This window comes from Phaenicophaeus curvirostris, chromosome 9, assembly GCF_032191515.1.
Source record: "Phaenicophaeus curvirostris isolate KB17595 chromosome 9, BPBGC_Pcur_1.0, whole genome shotgun sequence".
In the NCBI taxonomy this organism is placed as follows: Eukaryota; Metazoa; Chordata; class Aves; order Cuculiformes; family Cuculidae; genus Phaenicophaeus; species Phaenicophaeus curvirostris.
Window position 1 is genome coordinate 22,967,266 of NC_091400.1, and position 16,901 is coordinate 22,984,166.

Genomic DNA, 16,901 nt, shown 5'->3' on the forward strand with positions numbered 1-16,901 from the left:
AACAGTTTGGCTGATCTGAAGTGTACTAGGCTGCAGGCGTATAATGCAGTGCCAACCTGAGCTTCTGATACCATGAGATTGAAGCTTCCAGTGACATCTACTCCAAAAGCACTTGGAACAGGAACACTGTGAGTGATACATTGGCAATAGTCTCATATCAGAAACCAGCTTTAAGAAGAGAATAAAGACACTACAGGTTCAGGTAGATTTGAGTAAGACAGTAATCATCAAAATCTAAAGTGGAACAGTTTGCTTTGAGTATTTGGTGGGAACTTAGTAACTGATCTACGTGGAAACTTCTGAAAGTAAATAGTCTTGCAGGGCATACGCAGATTTGTATCAATTTAGCTCAATGATGCAGTATTTTTTTAAATGTATTTTTGTTATGGAAATCCTTACAGCAATTTGAACTTTCCTCATGGTGCTCTGAAATAAAATCTGAATTTTGAATGCCAAAAAGTGTTATATTGGCTGTTGTAGAAGTAATAAGAACACCAAAGGGCACTTTACTATGATGTTGATGTCCACATAGGACTTTACACCAGTTTACTTAAATTGCCATTTAACCTTGCTTTCTTTGTTTGCAAAGTAAAACTGATGCAACGGTAACATTTGGCTCATTTAAAACTTCACTTTCAGTATTCAAATGGTTAAATGGACTTCTGTGCCTATCAACTTCTGCTTTAATCTGTGTAAACAGTCAACAAGAGAAGGAAATGAAAAAAAAAAAAATCTGAACCATATTCAGCCAAAAAAGTATGCGGCATTCTGTACTTTGCCTGGGTGTAAGGTATGGGCCAGATATTGAGTAAGATAGAAAACCCAAAAGATTGAGTATCTTCTTATTCAGTGAGCACAGCCTCTGTTTCATGCAATGAAAGGGACGGGGGTCTAGGAGAAACAATTGTATGGGGTGATGTAATTAAAGACTATCATACCATATATCCACAAGAGCACCTCCAAAAATGTTACAAAAGCAAATTACTTTTAGTATTTTGTTAATTTGAAAATACTTGGCTTTTCAAACTTGAGGTTGCCTTTCTAACATATGTTTTAATATATAATTTAAATTTTTTGGCCTCTGTGCTCATTTCACGTATTTCCGTTGCTATCTGAAACTGATCCAATCAATTCCCAAAAAATAGCTGTACTCATCAACTCTAAAATGTCTGTTCACATTGTATAAATAGAAGCCACACAATGAATACAAACAAGGGGTTATAACAGCAGGGCTGAGCTACAGCAGTGTTGAGGTAAAACAGATTGTTTTAATTGCAAGGGTTTTGCATGATGAGGTTCTGGTGGAGAATATCTTATTGCTTAGCCAGATGTTGTGAGTTTGCACTGCATGTGAGAGAGATGACACAGTTCATTTGCTCTTCAGAGCCCTGTGGTGTGAAGCAGAGAGTAGGAATACTGTTGTTTGTTGTTACCACAGTTTTGAAGGTAGGGGTCAATCGTAAATACATTTCTGTGCCTTTTGTTTTTTCCCCTCTGTTTTAACACAAACAACAAACTTTACTAAAATATATTACTTTAATTGGTAAACTACTGCCACCGAAGAAGATGGAAGGCTGCTAGGGCTGTAAGTAATCTGATTTCTATTTATCTCATCAAACTGCTGGTATCAGTTGTTGTTTTATTTGGTGCCCTTCCAGTAGGACCAGTGATATATTTGGCTTTGATACTTGTTGTGGAATGCTTTATGTTGTCATATGGAGGGTTTTTTTGAAACATGAGAGAAATCAAACTGATTAAACTGGAAGGTGGTAGAAAGTTGGTCTCTGCAATTCTTATTTTAAACTGTTGCTCAACCTAGAACAGTTGCTTGTTGAACAGTTGCTGTTTTCCTGCTGTGAGGTGGATGCATTTCAGTGAGAGTAGATGTAAGCTCTTTCTGCTGAAGGCAAAAGTCTTGTGTGTAGACTCTTATTGCATACATTTTTTCCTCTATTTAAATTCTTACTGACATCAGCAGAAGCACTACGTGCCCTATCAGAGCACAACGTGTAAAGCAAGTGATACCACAAGTGGGTGAAAAGAAAAAAACTATGTTGAGCGTAATTTTAGTTAAAATAGCCTAAACTATTTGTCATATATAAATTGTATTTCTCTGTTCTTTTATCGGCGATCTCATTCCATTAATAATAATATTAGAAGTTGAAATACAGACATGAAGAATTTTTTCCAGTATGTTACACAGTCACATCATACTCCTGATGGGGAGCTACTCTTGGGTCACTTCTTAAGGATATATCTGTAAAAGTGGCCAGTAGGATGGTCCAGCTGTCCAGAGGCTGAGCCATAAGGGCTCAGAAAGGTGGTACAAAGGAGTCAGGAACACGCAGAACAAGGGGTGTGTTACTGCTACTGCATCTTCTGCTGATTTTCACGCTTACATTTGCTGTATTTAGATACATGGCACTTTCCAGATGCTAGAAAACCTCAGTATTAGCCTGCACACTTCAGCCCATGGTGCTCACAGAGAAGTTCTGCTGTACCTGGGCACATTGGTGCATGCATTAACCTGCAGCCTGTGCTCATCAGCTCTAAGGGTTCCGCTGTGCTACAGCTTGTGCAAACTACGGTTTGCAGAGGTTTTGGTGTTGCATACAAGAGCAAAATGAATTGATTAAGGATTGCAATTTTATTAGTGTCCCTCTATTTCCCCTTAAATAAACTTCTTTGTAAACTCATAAAGCATTGTTTAGCAATTGATGTTCTTCTGGGCTGGGAACTGTGGGACATCAATCTTGTGACTTAGAGCCATCTATTTAGGGAGCAGAGTTCTCTATGCTTTCTGTGCTGCCTGGACACCTGTCATTTGACTTAATGTCTTTTGCTGCGTGAGTTGGCTTTGTCATATGGGTTAATACACCAATTTCTGAATCAAAAAAACTTTCTCAATGACTGACAGCATCTATCTGCATAGTCAGGCAAATAAACAGTTGGCTATATGCTCTGTAATTTGTGCAGAGAGAATCATAGAATCATAGAATAACCAGGTTGGAAGAGATCCACCAGATCATCAAGTCCAACCATTTCTATCAAACAATAAACCATGCCCCCAGCAGCTCATCCACCCGTGCCTTAAACACCTCCAGGGAAGGTGAATCAACCACCTCCCTGGGCAGCCTGTTCCAGTGCCCAATGACCCTTTCTGTGAAGAATTTTTTCCTAATGTCCAGCCTAAATCTCCCCCGGAGGAGCTTGAGGCCATTGCCTCTTGTCCTGTCCCCTGTCACTTGGGAGAAGAGGCCAGCACCCTCCTCTCTACAACCTCCTTTCAGGTAGTTATAGAGAGCAATGAGGTCTCCCCTCAGCCTCCTCTTCTCCAGGCTAAACAACCCCAGCTCTCTCAGCCTCTCCTCATAAGACCTGTTCTCCAGCCCCCTTCACCAGCTTTGTTGCTCTTCTCTGGACTCGCTCCAGAGCCTCAACATCCTTCTTGTGGTGAGGGGCCCAGAACCGAACACAGGATTCGAGGAGCGGTCTCACCAGTGCTGAGTACAGAGGGAGAATAACCTCCCTGGACCTGCTGGTCACACCGTTTCTGATACAAGCCAAGATGCCATTGGCCTTCTTGGCCAACTGGGCCACTGCTGGCTCATATTCAGCTGGCTGCCAACCAACACCCCCAGGTCCCTCTCCTCCAGGCAGCTTTCTAGACAGACTTCTCCCAGTCTGTAGCACTGCATAGGGTTGTTGTGCCCCAAGTGCAGGACCCGGGAGGCACAAGACAATCCGAACATGACTGCCAGTCACATTTAATGCAAATGTAGGCTACTGTTCAGGAAATGCACTGGGCTAACCTCGCTTGATGGTAGAGAAACTGGAATTTAAGGTACTCTCCCACTGTGTTTTACTGAGTGTAATATCTCTAATGGAATAAAGGTCTCCAATAGTAATTTACTTAAACACTGTGAAGTCCACATAAGAAATAAAGTTTTCCTACCATGAGCTGCCAAGGAAGGAGTTAATGTGGTCTCTGTGAGCAGCACAAAGACTAACTGGCATGTGCTTACCCGGCTGTGAGGGTGGTTGGGTCAGCTGCTCTGAGTTAACAGATTCTCTTGGGCTCATCACAGAGCGATTGGACAGGACTGGGACTTAGACTGTGTCTGAGGCAAAACACAGATTGCTGAGGCTCACCTGTGCTAGGGTTTCTCCTTTCCTTCTTTTTCTCTTTTTCTTTCTTTTTTTTTTTTTTTGTTACTGCACTGAAGTTTGGTTTTAGTCTTCCACTTTAAGTCCACTTTAAGAGGAGATTTATTTTTACTAGTGCTAGATGTCTTGAAGAAGAGAGTCTTCTGGCTGAGTGAGATCTGAAAAGCCAGGCATACGTGATTTGGCTTAGATTTGAGAGTCTGACCGCTGCCTTGGAACCTGATACTGTCTCATGTGCCTTTCTCCAAACCCAATGAGCTTTCAGCTGCGGGCCTGCAGTGTGCCCCATTGTCTCAGGCAAATAAGGGCAGTGTCAGTGATCCATCAACGCCTTCTGTGAGTTTATTACTGCTGGCTGATGCACACGTTCTTTATGAAAGAATTTGGTTCCTCCTTAAGAGGAAAACAAAGGCAGTCATGCTGCATCTTATGCTCACTGTGTGTGGCTTCCCAATTTCATAATATGGCTCTCCCTTCCTAGTCTGCAGCCAACTCTCCCCTTCCACTCCTTACTCTGCCTGATAACGAAGCATTGTTTCCTGATTGCCCTTGCCACTCAAGCAAGGAAATGGAGATGCAGGGCTGGGTGAGATCACTGTTGAGCTTTTTCAGGAGCTTGCTATTCTGGGTGCTCAGGGTGAGGTTAACGGGCCTGAAATCTGGCAGACCTGAACGCTGTTACTTCCTTTATTCCTTGTGGCTCTACTGCACAGTAATGGTGGATGATGGAAAATCAGCTGCATCCTCTCTGTGCCAGGGCTTAATTTCTGGTTCTTCAAAATCCAGACTGTCTCCAGGAGCAAATAAAACATACTCCTCCAAACTCTTCTGTGTCTGAACTGCCAGATGGGGCTCTGAGCAACCTGATCAAGTTGAAGATGTCCCTGCTTCTGCAGGGGAATTATACTGGCTGACCTGTAAAAGTCCCTTCCAACTTGTGTTCTTTCACTCTGCCTGGTTTACGATTTTAATCTTTTCCATCTTCACTGATTGCATAGCAATTTATATTAGATTTGTATTTTCCTTCTTTTGTGCAATTATATTCTCCAACTGGGAGGTTACTGCCTCATTACACCTTAAGTTTATAATTTTTAAATTTCCAGCATTGTCTACTATGAATGTCCCTGAGCATTAGTACAAAATAAGAGAAAGCAAACAGAAATAACACACTAAGTTTTGTATTTCTTTATCTTCTCTTCCTTCTGAGGTTGTTTAGCCTGGAGAAGAGGAGGTTGAGGGGAGACCTCATTGCTCTCTATAACTACTTAAAAGGAGGTTGTGGAGAGGAGGGTGCTGGGCTCTTCTCCCAAATGACAGGGGACAGGACAAGAGGGAATGGCCTCAAGCTCCGCCGGGGGAGGTTTAAGCTGAACATCAGGAAAAAATTTTCATGGAAAGGGTCATTGGGCACTGGAACAGGCTGCCCAGGGAGGTGGTTGATTCACCTTCCCTGGAGGTGTTTAAGGCATGGGTGGACAAGGTGCTGAGGGACATGGCTTAGTGTTCAATAGGAATGGTTGGACTTGATGATCTGGTGGGTCTTTTCCAACCTGGTGGTTCTATGATTCTCAGTAACTATGTCTTGGGAACAAGGCTGATGTTCTATCTTCACTCCCACTCTGCAGTCTCTAAATTTTGCTTTTAAATTAGTCATGCCTCAAAAGAAAATAGGAATTCTTCCACGTGGAATCTGCTTTTAATTAAAACGAAAAATACAGTTCTCATGTTTACTGCAATATACTCTTGCAGGTATTAGTCTTAAAGTGTGCTCAGTTTGGTTTGGTTACATCTTTGTTACATCTTTGTCCGATGTGAGAAGTATAGTTCTTCTGCCTCAGAAGTGAATCACTAGTATGTAAAAATCAGATACTTGTCAGGTTTCAGTGTTGCAAAGAGGAGGGAGCATTACTAAGTTTGCAAAGCAAAAGACGTAGTGAACGTAATATTTAACAGCTAGGGGAATCTTCTCAGAGCATTAGAAATTGATGCTTTTTTTTGCTGAAGAATACACTAAACAGGTGTTGAATACAAACATGAGTCAGGCTCTGTACTGAGTAGTCCTAATTATTAATTCAGATGACCTTTTCATTGCTCCCCTGGTTTTAAATCCATGTTTTGGTCCCTTTAACTCTTCCACCTTGCTCTTTTATTCCCACAGCTTCTCTGAACAGATAATGACTCATTGTATGTGCAACAATACTGGACCCTGGTTCAGAAGGCACAAATGAAGCTTTTTTTGCATTGCTTGCTTGTCCGTTTGGTCAGGGCAGAGTGAGTGATAAAGCTTACTAGGAAAACCAAAAAGCCATGGAGTTTTTATTGTCAGGTTGTGTGTTGACACAAACAGTACTACAGAGACAGGCTTCAGAAAATGTTCCTTATTTATAAGGCAGGGAAGGAAATAAATGAAATTGTATGTAGGTTGGAAACATCTGAGGGGAGTAGACAACTCGGAGAGAGCAGTTACATGCATGAAAATCAGGGTTCTAAATCTCCAGAGTAGAAAAAGTAGGAAAATATATACCTGGCTCTGCAGAAACTACGGATAGTAAGAGTGCAGAATGGCTTAAGGGTATAAACTGGAGGAACGGTTGTTGCTCTTCATGATAACAGCCACAAAATGATAGTAAACTCTAGCACAAAACTGACATCATTAGGATGCTTGAACTGTCAGCAAATACAGGAATTGCTAAGTGCCAGCAATTACAGAATCACAGAATAACCAGGTTGGAAGAGACCCACCGGATCATCGAGTCCAACCATTCCCATCAAAAAATTGGGACAGTGTTGGGTGCTCTGGTAGAGTTTCCAGCATGCATGTGGTAGTGGTGGCTATGACTTGCTGGCTGCTGTCTCAGTGAATTCAAAGAACTACGCAGACCTTGGGTCAGTTGGTTTCCACATTGCTGAGGAAAACTGCCATTATTCCCAGTCACTAATTCCTACTCAGTTACTGGTAGGCACTAACAAATGAGGCAAGGTTTCTGGCCACATTTGCTTTCATTTATAACCAACAAATACCAAATATCATTGCATAAAGAGATTCAGAAGAAGGTGTGACACCTTCACATTTTCGTCAGAGTCATAATGTCATTTGGGGAAGCCCTAGGTTATGCTCTAGAAGTCCTGTGGTAACAATACTTATTTAAATTAAGTAAGGGTTGTGAGTCTGATCTCGTCTCAGGAGAAGAGATTTTTAAAAAACAACAGTCCCTGCATTTGTCATATATTCAAGGGGATGGTTTTGTGACCACTGCAGCCATTCATCCATAGCTGAGTATCTTGAAGCCTCACATTTGTATTAGGGGCTCCAAAAATACAGCATGTGGGGAAAATCTTTCATTCCTGAGGCTTTACTTATGCAGTATGCAGTTTACTTATGCAGCCCTGATCAAAAGCCTGTTGATAGTGACTTATCAAGGCACAGGCTGAGAGCCCTTTGGATCTGTAGTTCATAGTGAACCAAGACCAGCAGAGACCTTCCACAGCAGGAGAACATACATCTTGGAGAAAACTAGATAGAGCTACTCCATGCATCAGCATGATGTAGACTACTGTCCCCAGAGCTTGGAGAAAGAAGGAGGACTCATTCTGCCCTCTTGCCAGCCCACTCTGGACTCACTGCCCAAGAGCAGCAGAAATGAGGAACTCACAAAATTTCTCAGAAGGGAGAGCACAGCCTTCAGCTGCCTGTGTGCAGTGGCAAGAAAAAAGAGTTTCTTGCTTACTCATCCAGCCCTGGCAGCCCATGCCAGGCTATCTCCTTTAAAAGCAGAAGGCTGACATGTATGCCCACCAGGATGGATGCTACTAGCTTTACTGGTGAGAGGATTCAGCTTGGGAACACCAGGCATACTTGCTGAGTAAGCCTTAGTGGTTTTGTTTCAGGCCTTAACTAAAGTAAATTGAAGAATTACAAGAGGGGAGGGAAATAAGTGTTCACAAAAAGTAACATGTCAAAGATCCATTATATCCCTAGCCTCTCTCCACTAATGGATTTGAATCCTTAATGAAAACAGTATCACTCAAGAGAAAATGCATCAGGAGTGGAGCGTGTGCAGCCCAGCATAAAGGGGTCAGCTGGCCCACACAACACCCTCTTGTTGCTGCAGTAGAAAGGGCAGCAGCACTTGTGAGAGCAAAACAAGGGCAAGTACTGGAAGTCACTTTAAAATGCTGCCAGAGACCTGTCATCATCATGAGTGGCAGCATGTAAGAGCTGATTCTGAGTGAAATGGGTAAGGACCATGTACCCAAGCACAGTGAGAATCTGGGTGAGAGAACTTGAGATCCAGATGTGCAATGAGCTGTTGACTTTTTAAATCCAAAACCAACAGATCAAAACCACCCTGAATATTAAGAGGTTTGAAATCCAGGCCATAATCTTCAGATGTGTCATTTTTCAGCTCCAGTTGTAATAGAGTAGCAGAAGAAAAGCAGGAAGACCTTTGTTGGCTGCTCATACAGCTGCCAGTTAAATTATGGGTGCTGAGCTGAGGCTGAAAATGGAAGGGATAAGGTTATAATAGTGTTTCTAGTAGGAATGGCAACATTAAAAGGGAGCTTTCCATGCACACAGAGTAGAGAAAGTGCTAAGGATGTACTAGAATGAGTCTGATTTTGTGGAGCATGCAAGTCATTTAAGAATTCTTCACTTCTTGAGCTGACCTAAAATAAATGTTACAAACAAAACCAATTCCTGGGATTCTATGTCATTCCTCTGGCTGCCTATGACTTTCCATTGAGTTCACTGTTTTTCCCTTTTATACAGATGATGGTGGCTCAGCTCCCCAGAGAAAGAGCTGATAATAGTTATCATTTTATCATTGAACACAGCTGCTCTGAATTTTAATAGGAAAGTCTTCTGCATCTGCAAGTAACATATGGCTAGCACAGAGCTGCAGCTTCAAGAGCCTCTTCCCGCTCACATCTCCATCAGGTAGCTGTAGAATGGAAACCTGCCACTTCAGTAAAGGCATTTAAAGCAGGCAAGCTGTGGGAAGATATGCTGTGTAAACATGTTGTAGTTAATGTCAGGTATCCTGATGTGTCTATAATATAGTCTTTCTGACTTTGCATTTGTGTACAATAATATCCTCTAATGTTTTGCTATTAATGATGAAGTACTTCTAGGGTGGTGCAGTTGATAATGCATATGTAGATCTTTAGTTAGCAGGAAAGCAGTAAAGCTAATATAAGCCTGCAGCTTCCCCAGAAGGGAAGCATCATAACTAGAGGGTGCATTTTAGCTGCAGTGACCAGAGCTGTAGCAAACCACAAGCAGCTGAGAATAATACACCTGAAAACATTTTTAAATCGTTTTGCCACTCAGACCCCTGACCCTCAGGAATGCTGCCCTCATAGTCATGCACCCTGCCCTCCTTCCCTGTTTTTCTAGACTGTATTTGCCATTTCAATCATGTATCTCTGCTATTGCATAAAAACAGGTATTGAATTTTCTTGATGTTTCAGAACAGGAGATTACAACAGCCTGTGCAGTTGAAAGCAGTACCTTAGACATTCGACAACAATTAACTGTTGCCTTTAGCAGCGTGTGTATAGATCCGGCTCCAAGAGTCAGACCTGGGCATGGAGGGAGAGCTGATGATGATTGCTTTTGGGGGAAGGGAGAGTGATTCCTCTAAACTTTCACCATTTACAGTAAATATTCCTTACCCCATTTATTACAAATTGCAAATGGAAGACTTGTCTAGGTAAGCAAAATCTGCATAGATGTACTCTGTGTCGGTAGAATAAGATAATACTTGGGCTGACACACTGCATTGCACTGGCATAATGACATATGTTTATAGCTAGTGTATATCTCTCTTGGCTGCATGTGCTCTGAGGCATAAAAAGGATAAGTGACTTGTACAAGGCCATCCGGCAGATCAGTCATGGAGCAAAAAACGTGAAGGCCTTAAAAGCTAATTATCAATCAGGAAACAAAATCTTTACTCTGAGAACTCTTTTTCACTAGTTTTTATTTGTTATGTTTTCATGCTAATTTGGAATGATAAGCTGTGTCTTTCAAAGACATGATGATACGCTCTTTTCCCACCTGCTGTCCCATGACAGCTTATGCTATGGAATAACTTTAGATTTTTTTTTTTTTTAATAATTGCCACCCCCAACCTTGAGTTTCAGAAACTGTTTCAGTTAAAGAACAGTTCCACATAGTAACTCTTTCTGGTGCAGAATATTTCAACCAGTACTACTAACTAGACAAATGCCAAAATTGATTTTTAAAATCCAGGTAAATAGGATACTCCTTAGTGGCAAGCTGCTTGTGAAAGGAACTAAATTTTCCAAATGTTATGGTTTCCCATAACTGCCTGACAGTGTGTCCCTGCGTTTCCCCACAACATCATGTCAGGTCCACAAAGTTCTTGCTCAGCGTAGCAATATTTAACGCACTATTGCCCAGGTATGAATATGGCCATTTCTGAACTGGAGTTAAGTGATGTGGTTTTGCAGTTAATGTTCCTCTGAACTTTCTTTTTTTTTAACTGAATTACTTGACACCCTCTATTTCTCTTTTTTTTTTTTTTATGTGCTTTTGTGCCTAATGACTGAGCAGCAGGAGTGACATGTAGGAGGAACTCTGAAAGGCAAACTAATATCTTGAATCACAGAATCATAAAATGGTTTGTGTTAGAAGGGACCTTAAAGACCATCCAGTTCCAACTCCCCTGCCAGGGGCGGGGACAACTTCCACTACATCGGGTTGATCAAAGCCTTATCCAAGCTAGCCTTGAACACCTAGAGGGGTTGGGCATCCATGACTTCTCCGACAGTGCCTCACCACCCTCACAGGAAAATATTTCTTCCTAATTTCTAATCCGAATCTCCCCTCTCTCAGCTTAAAACCATTCTCCTTATTCTGTCCCTGCACACCCTGATAAAGATCCCCTCTCCTGCTTTCCTCTAGCCCCTTATAAGTGCTGGAAGGCTGCTATAAGCTCTCCCTGGAGCCCTCCAGTATTCCAGTAGAACACTGGAAAAAACATCTACACAGCTGTCAACTGTGATCTGTAGCATATTTAAACCAACGATAGCATCAATAGAGGGGGGAAAACAAAAATAAATTAGTTTTTGCTGTCCTAAACCAGTTAGAAATACAATATAAATAGATTGAGGAAAATGCTGAGAACTAACTGTGGCCTTCTGGATTCTTTGAAAGAAGCTGCACCAGCAAAATGAGTCTAAGATGAAATTCAAACACAGGCAAGAACAATAAAGTATCAGAATGGTTTGAGTTGGAAGGGACCCCAAAGATATTTGCAGTAATAGCATAACTGATCCAAGAAAGGATTCCTAGAGTGCAATGAGCACACACAGCTAATATCAGCTGAACAACAGAAATTAGTATATTGATTTCCCTAGACATTATGTCACGTACAGCATGGTATCTGTACAGACTGTAGCATGTGTATTTTAGGAAAGGGGGGGATGGAGCTGATAATGAGGTGTGCCTTCCATGGGGAAGGGGAAGCAGACAGCCGAGGAGAGGAGGCTCTATTTCCACATATTCCTTTCCTCCCATGGGGGAAAATGCACTGCGCTTCTTCAGTAGATGTAGAAACCTGCAGTCACTCCACCCTGCACTGCTCACTCTACCAGTGTTAATGAGCTCCAGAAGGCATTTTGCTGTCTGAGGAGTTGTGCCATTACTGCTGTTCATGGGCGTGTGTTTTTATCCTCCCTCCATGAAGAAATCAAATGCTACCCTGGCCTGTGTGACTCTTCTCCTGAAAAATTGTTAGGGTTGGTGTATTGCTGTAACCAGTGACAACTTCACAACATGTCTTTCAAGCCTAGTGGTTTGGGTTTTTTTTTTCTCTGTATGTTTGGAAATGTCTGTGGTTCCCCCCACCTTAAGTTAAATGCTGCTTCATCCCTTGCCTGTAAGCTGAGTGATGTTCCTTACTGGAATAAGCTGTGTCTTTAAACAGGATGAATCTAGACTCGTAGCTGGCATAAATCACCACTGCTTGCTTTACTTCGGTGAAGCTGTGATGATTTGCTGTTGCTGAGTTTCTGCACTAATGTCTCTTCAGGACGCTAACGGCACTGAGCTCATCGGTTAGGAGTGGCCAGCTTTCAGGAGTACAAAAAGCTACTGTAGTTCACACACACAAAAACTGTCAGGGTGCAAAAGCAACATCTTACAGGCAGGGGATTCCCACCACCACTGGTTTTGGGGTTTTTTTTGCCTTCTTTCTCTCAAGCAGAGAAAGAGAATATCTGTTTCAGTACTGCTAGCATGGAAGGATTCAAAGATTAATACAGTGTTTTGGTAAAAGCTGTATTTGCATCCAGGCCATTTGCAGGCACTAGAAGAAGATAACATGATACCAGTCCGAAACGGGGCAATACAAGTTGCTAAGCGATCCCATCAATCACAATTCCCATTTGAAATAACAGCAGCTGGTTAGCACAAGCTGCTTGCATCCAAAAAAATGGAACAAGAGCCTTAACTTTCCTTGGAGGGCAAGCAGAGGAAGCAGTGACTTTCGTTGCACTCTGCTGCAGTGTGACACCCTCTTCTTGAAAGGTCAGATTCTGGAATCTGTGCTGGTTACAGCCTGGGGGATGTGCAGAGTTAGAAGAAATGGGAACAGTTTCCCCAACACCAGTGTTGCCATTTCAGGCTCAAGTAATCAGCCCCAAAAGAGCTCCTGATCTACACATGCCTGTTAAAAGGAGGAGGGGAGGATTCTGCATGCTCACAGGATGTGTATCTCTCATGTGACTCTGGGTATTGACCAAAACTAAAGACAGTGTCTTGTGACCTGAATGGGTACTCTTGTGCTCTTAGCTCTCTTGTTCACTGTCTCTGCCAGATTTATGCTGCAGAGCTCTCCCTCCCTGCCCTTCCCTAGGATCACACTTGTGTCTATTCCTTTCTCTGCATCTGTGTTTTCCCTTGTTCGCCTCAAAGATTCACAAAGGCACCAAGACAACTGTAAAAATTCCAAATTTGAAAACTCAAAAAGGCCTTGCCATAGCATCTGTTGTCTTGTGTGAGTGTCTACTCTGTTTTTAACCTTTTCTACTTATTAATCATCAAATTATTTGGGTCAGAAGGGACCTTAAAGACCATCCAGCTGCAACCTTCCTGCCATAGGCAGGGACCCCTCCCACTGGATCAGGTTGCTTCAAGCCTCATTCAACCTGGCCTTGAACACCTCCAGGGATGGGGCAGCCACGACTTCCCTGGGCAACCTGGGCCACTGTCTCACCACCCTCACAGGAAAACATTCCTTCCTAAGATCTCCCCTCCTTCAGCTTAAAACCATTCCCCCTCATTCTATCCCTGCACTCCCTGATAGAGATCTCCTTCCCAGCTTTCCTGTAGGCCCTTTCTAAGATGTTGGTTTTCCCTCCTCCATGGAAAGAAAGTACAGAGCTCATCTGCCAGCTTTAACCACCTCTGTAGGGGAAGGTCTTGTGAGGGCAGCATTTTCAGTTGGAAACCTTGCTCGAGAGCACCACTCGATGTTGGTCAAGGTTATGTTTGTCCATCCCCTCATGAGGGCTGTGGCAGGCTATGAGGAATGTCAATGTCTCATCAGGATGCGGTTTGACACTTTAACCAAGCTGTTCCAATGCCAAGTGCTATCAAAATGTGACTGAACTGATGAGGAGTGCCTTGCTCTCCTTGTCCCCTGGCTGGCTGCCACAGCACCAGCGCTCGGCTGAAGTGGTGGAGGAGGCAAATCTGGCAGAAATCTGGTCAAGTTTTTGTTTGTTCACTTGGTAGGGTGAGTTTCTGCCAGTGTATCTCTCCAAGCAGGTTCATCATGGGGTTAGAGAAGTGCAAGGTTTGGCTCAAGCCAAAACAACACAAGTGTGTGCCAAGGGTGGGGAGCAGGGCGAGGCACATTGTTAGTCTGGCTTAATCGCATGCCAGCACTTTAGGCTGCCCCACTGCTACCCCAGGATACGGCAGCAATTGTGATGCTCCCTGGAGCCAAGGCCATGTAGCGTTAGCCTCTCTGGCAGAATGAACAGCCTGTGGGAGCACCACATCTTGGATCCCTGCTTGCAGCCGCCATGACTGCATTACTGCCTGTGATTGCTTATGATTCATGTGCACCCCAGCCTGGAAGCCAGCCCCAGGTCTTGTGGCTGTGTTTTAACAATGCAAAGGACTAATGAGAAATCTTTCAAGTCAATAGGAAAGCATTTTCTGCCTAACACACAGGGTTTAAGGGAGTCCCACCCAGCAGGGCATTCCTATTCCATCAGGTGCTGGGAGGTTGCTGGTGAAAATGCAGGCATGACTGTCTCTGGTGTGGGACCACAACACTCACTGCAACCATATACAAATACACCCAAGGTAAATACACTAGGAAGTCAGTCTCTGACTCACAGTGTGTGGTGCCTGTGAACTTAATCACTTTGCAATTTCTGGCAAATGGAGGAAAGATGACCGGACAAAACAAGTTAAGGGAAGAACATATTTTTGCTTTCCAGTAACGCATTTATCCCTCATCATCTGCCAAGAGTAAACTTTACTTTATAAGAGAAAAATAAACCTAGCTAGACTCTACATACAGAGAATTGTTTTTAAAATGAATTTTTGTGGAAGGAAAATGCTGCTTTGTTACAGTTATGTCTTTAAGCTGTATTAGCAGGAGAAACTGTATCTTTAGAGTAAAAGCAAGGGATACAACAGAGACAAGGAGCAGAAAGGGCTTATTTTGTTATTAAAATGGGACAACAAGGCTGGTGGAGAGTCTGCAGCAGAAGTCTTATGAGGAGCGGCTGAGGGATCTGGGGCTGTTTAGCCTGGAGAACAGGTGGCTGAGGAGAGACTTTATTGCTTACTACAGCTCCCAGAAAGGAGGTTGTAGCAAGCTGGGTGCTGGTCTGGTCTCCCAAGTAAGTGGTAGAATGAAAGGAAATGGCCTCAAATTACACCAGGGGAGGTTTAGATTGGATATTAGGAAAAATTTCTTTGCTGAAAGAGTGGTGAAGCATTGGCACAGGCGGCACAGGCTGCCCAGGGTAGTGGTGGAGTCTCCATCTCTGGAGGTATCCAAAAAGTCTGTAGATGTGCATTTTGGGACGTGGTTTAGTTGGCATGTTGGTATTGTGTTGATGATTGGACCTGATCTTAAAGGTCTTTTCCAACCTCTAGGATTCTATGATTCTACAAACCCCTCATGCACCCTGTCTCCCTAAGAGGAGGATGAATACATAGGTAACTGTAGCAGATTGCTTTAGCTAATGCTCTCCTAGTAAGTTACCAATGCTAGCGTATGAATTAGACATTTTAACATGTATCACTGCTTATCTGGCCCTCCTTAGACTTCAGAAATCTCACACAGGTAGGTGAAGTTAGAACCAATCAAGGATAAATCTTTCCCTTTCCTTATACTGTGTCAGATCCTGAACTGGTACGAATGGACATGTCCCATTGTATTTTCCACACTGTGGCACCACTGACTGCTGGATCTGTGGTCAACTCCTCCTGGATGCAAGGGCTGTTACCATCAGCTTATAACCAGTGTGATAACCATTACTCCTCCAAATGGGCAGTTTTGGGCACCTTCTGAAGGGAGTAGTGTTTCAGGGACCAGTGACTGCAAGCTGATTATTACTTTGAATTTGGAATATTCTCTATGGGAGAACACTAGAAATGCGTTTCCATTTCCAGTCAGGCGGAATTCAAGCATTCAGTTGCACAGAACTTCTGGGGTTTTTCTTAACTCTTCTTTCTTTGCATATGCAGAGTGAACAGGTTCAGGAAACTGGTTCATTAAAATAAAACAAACTATCTCCTTTTAACTTTCAGCCACACTGCACAGTAAAGTGAAGTGAAAAAAATCAGCTGCACAAGTGATTGTGCTGGCATGAGAAAAGGGTAACACGAGGCAGAAATGAACAGCAAAGGGCAGCAATTATATAAACTAGCATAATTATCAAAACACTACTGACTGAATACAACCTCATAATACAAAGAGAGCCAGTGTGGAAAATTGACCAGAGAAGATACCCTAAAAGTAAAGCTAACTCAGTTTAGCTTTAGGCTCTTGGTATAGCTAATGTGAACCAAGGTATTACGAATTATCTCCCATCATCTGCTCTTTAGTTTGCTGCATCAGGCCACCAACTGTCCTGCTGCCCTCAAAACAAAACAAACAAACCACAAAAACAACTTACCTAATTCAGTGTGTTAGCGTGACCATCTCCAAGGGCAATTGCTGGTAGAACTTGCTGGCTGCCACTTGTTTTGCAGGCTCTAACACCACCGCTGTCCTAGTCGAAGCAGCGTGAGGTGTGATTTTGTCTCCTGTGAGCAGGCATGTTCCTTTGGAAAACATCAGAAACGCTTGGCTAGCAATGTGGATTTATGGTAGAGTTATGGAATAAGTATTCACACTGTGCTGGGGGTTACCTAGTAAGCAAAAGTTGGACTGAAATAAAGATAAAATAGCAATTGTTTTTAAACTATTTTCAGTCTAATAGATGATGTATTACACTGCTGTCTATTTCTTTACGTTAAATATTTAACTATATATCACAGTGGTGTGTGTCTCTGCTTAATTTTTTAAAGCTGACTTCCTCTCCTTGTGTCTGTTATTGATAGTGAAGGAGCTAATCATCCCTCACTGTTCTGTACAGTATTTTCCTCACTTCGGCCAGCTGAACAGTATTTATTGTTTTACATCTAATTACCTGCTGAGGATTTGCATAGTTGTGAATAAAAGGCATATGAATGA